At 39.9% G+C, this 3776-nt stretch overlaps 1 pseudogene; it reads left to right on the top strand.

Moving 5' to 3' along the window:
* The first annotated feature begins 1425 nt into the window (after positions 1 to 1425).
* On the top strand, positions 1426 to 2031 carry LOC100298159 (transmembrane emp24 domain-containing protein 2-like; annotated as a pseudogene).
* Positions 2032 to 3776: the final 1745 nt, after the last annotated feature.

Genomic DNA, 3776 nt, shown 5'->3' on the forward strand with positions numbered 1-3776 from the left:
AAGTCAAAGTATAGAACGATTGTATGCTTTTTCTCCCCCTGCCCCTTACCACAATATCAATAGGGTTCCTGGGTAATAGGTAGATACTATGGAAAGAACTACAGGCCTCAGAATCTATTTAAGAAAAAGTCCCCAGTGAAACCCAAAGACAACAGGAGAGACTAAAACAAGGGCAACAGAGGAAATTTTAGCTTCTGACACCAACAGCTAGAGCAAACAAGAGACAGTCCAGCTTTTAAACAGCTACACACAAAACTCACAGTAAAAGCTATTTACCTCAGTACCTTTTATCTAGTACATCATGTCTGGTTTACAAGAGAAAATCATAGGGCATACTAAAAGACAAAAAATATATATAGTTTGAAGAGACAAAGAAAGCATCAGAACAGAAACAGACATGGCAGAAATGTTGGAATATTAGACCAGAGTTTAAAGCAGCTATTATTAAAATGTTAAAGGAATTGTGATATTAGAGAAGACTCTCTTGAGAGTCTTGGACAGCAAGCAGATCAAACCAGTCAATCCTAAAGGAAATCAACCCTGAATATTCATTGGGAGGACTGACGATGAAGCTGAAGTGCCAATACTTTGGCCACCTGATGTGAAACTCTTTGGAAAAGACCCTAATGCTGGGAATGATTGAAGTCAAAAGGAGAAGAGGGTGGTAGAGGATGAGATGGTTAGACAGCATCACTGACTCAGTGGTTATAAATTTGAGCAAACTTCAGGAGATAATGAAGGACAGGAAAGCCTGGCATGCTGCAGTTCATGGGGTTGAAAAGATCAGACATGACTTAGTGACTGAACAACAATAAGGGAAGTATAATACAAAAATTCTACAATATGCAAGAACAGATGTATACTGTAAGCAGAGAGATGGAAGGAAATAAATGCTAGAAATCCCATCCTATTTACAATCCTGCTCATATTCAAGGGCTTATTCTTCCAAATAATCATACAGAGTGTACACATGAGGAGGTAAGACTTTGGGGGGCCAGCTCTGAATTCTGCCTACCACTGGGAGCAATTTGATGATGATTTGAAGCAGAGAAGGGAGAAGGACACTATCTGACTTATGTTTTACTCTTGTTTTTCAAACTTTAAACTTTTTATTTTGTATTGGGGTATAGCTGATTAACAATGTTGTGATAATTTCAGGTTAGCAAATGAGATGATAATATGCACGCCTGCGTGTTGAGTCACTTCAGTTGTGACCGACTCTTCCCGACCCTATGGACTGTAGCCCACCAGGCTTCTACGTCCATGAAATTCTCTAGGCAAGAATATTGACGTCCCCTCAGGTGGCACAGCTGGAAGGGGTGGAGCTGAGGCAGCAGTGGCTGAGAAGCCAGCGGTGGTGGTGGCGACAACCATGGTGGCTCTGGAGGCCGCAGTCCCGGTCCTCGCTTTGGCCCCATCCCCACCATGGTGACACTCGCTGAGCTGCTGGTGCTCCTGGCCGCCCTCCTGGCCACGGCCTTGGGCTACTTCGTCAGCATTGACACGCATGCAGAGGAATGCTTCCTCAAGCGGGTTGCCTCGGGCACTAAGATGGGTCTCATCTTTGAGGTGGCCAAGGGCGGCTTCCTGAACATCGACGTGGAGATTACAGAGCCTGATAATAAAGTAATTTATAAAGGAGACAGGGAGTCCAGTGGGAAATACACATTTGCTGCTTACATGGACGGAACATACAAGTTTTCTTTTAGCAATAGGATGGCCACCATGACTCCCAAAGATAGTGATGTTCACCACTGATATTGGGGAAGACCCCAAAGGACAAGACATGGAAACAGTAGCTCACAAGAACAAGCTAGAAGAAATGATTAATGAGCTGGCAGTGGAGATGACACTGTGAAGCATGAACAGGAATCCATGGAAGTTGGAGAGAGAATACACAGAGCAATCAATGACAACACAAGCTACAGAGTGGTCCTTTGGTCCTTCTTTGAAGTTCTTGTTCTAGTTACCACGACATTGGGACACATCTGCTACCTGAAAAGAGTCTTTGAAGTCTGGAGGGTTGTTTAAAAGCCTTTTCCCCATAATCCCAAATTCATAATTCACTGTTTACCAAACATCTTGGTCATAATAATGTCATTAGTTTCTGTGTTTTTATTTTCTGAACTGTATCTTCACAGCTTTTGTTTCTTTGTGATTAATAGATACTGGGGGAAAACACTTTTTTAGGAAAGCTATAGTGAAAATTTGACATTTGTTTGGCATAAATTCATATTTGAATTCTGCCTCCATTATTTAGGCCCTTCCAAAACTCAAACACTGTAAGCTGAATATAAGTGTAGAGTCCTTAGTTTTCTTTCCTTTTGTTTTCATGATAAAATGCAGTTTGTTCAGGATAGTACTTTACTGATAGTACTTTACTAAAATGACTGCATTCTTGGGATCCCTTATCCTGCAGTTCAAGTCATTAGAAAGATTCATTCTGTTGAGAAACAACAATCCGAATCTTGACATTTTCTACCCAGCTTGATGGCAGAGCTCTGTGAACTAGAGTATGTGACCAGATTGGTACTTTTACATTTTGTCTCTCTTGTTTTTGCCTTAAAGATAAGACTTAAACCAGCAACCTTTACCCCCCACCCCCAAAGTTTCACTTTGAACCTTAGAACTCAATCATCTCCACTTAAAATTGTTGCCACAAGCAACTAATAACCATTTTTTGGTTTCTGCCTAACCTTATAAGAAGTCTATTAAAGCCAGTTCTCTGCATGTTTCAGCAAATGGCAGCTCTTTTTGTTTCTATGCTGGCGCATCCACTTTCTCTACTCTTGGCATGTAGAAGATATGCATTCACGTAATTGGAAAAATCTGGATTTCCAATGCCTAAGGGTTAAAGCCTCTTGGATTTCTTTGCAGTGATATACAGCCACTATTTATTTTTGATCAGTGGCATTTTGGTCACTGTTTAATTAGGGTACTGAATATCACTGTCAGTACTAGGGTTTTTGTTTTTGTTTTTCTTGGGTCTTTCTTTTTTGGCACATGTGAATTTTGTTTTGTATAAAATGAAATGACTTTCTTTTGGTCTCTGATGATGGGTTTAAAATTCAAGGAGCATCTGGTTTTGGTGTGGGGATGATCCAGGATTATGTTGTGACTGATATATACTGGTTATTTGTACTTTTCTTTTTTTTTTTTTTCAATCTTTGCAAGGGGAAAACTATAAGTAACGAGTTTTGTATAATTAATTTAAACTTGTTACAGGTTTTCATGTTCAGGATAAACAATTTTTCAACCTTGGGTCAAAATATTTGCAAGTTTAAGGTGACTGGACTTTACCCTAGGACAATGGTTGCATGCCAATTGTGTGCATGTGTGTGTCCAAACACTTCAAAACTGAGTTAAAATATGCAAATTTAAAATTGGTTGTGTATCTGATCTGCCCCAGGTTCAGTAAATAAACAGTTCTTTTTAAAAACAACAACAGAAAAAAGAATATTGGAGTGGGTTGTCATGCCTTCTTCCAGCGGTCTTTTTGACCTAGGGGTCAAACCCACGTATCTTATGTCTCCTGCATTGGCAGGAGTGTTCTTTACCACTGGTGCCACTTGGGAAGCCCACTAAATAATCAGTTCAACAATATATGCTCTAATTTTAACATAATGTCAAATAAAGACTGTATTTGTGTAGTTTTTAATGCTAAAATTTCACCATTTCAACTGTCTAGCCCAATAACCCCATTGGGCTATGACTATTTCCATCTAAAAGATAAAGGCTAAGGGGTCAAAAGGCAAAGATAGTACATCCCCACATGC

This window comes from Bos taurus, chromosome 2 (genome assembly GCF_002263795.3).
Source record: "Bos taurus isolate L1 Dominette 01449 registration number 42190680 breed Hereford chromosome 2, ARS-UCD2.0, whole genome shotgun sequence".
NCBI classification, from domain to species: Eukaryota; Metazoa; Chordata; class Mammalia; order Artiodactyla; family Bovidae; genus Bos; species Bos taurus.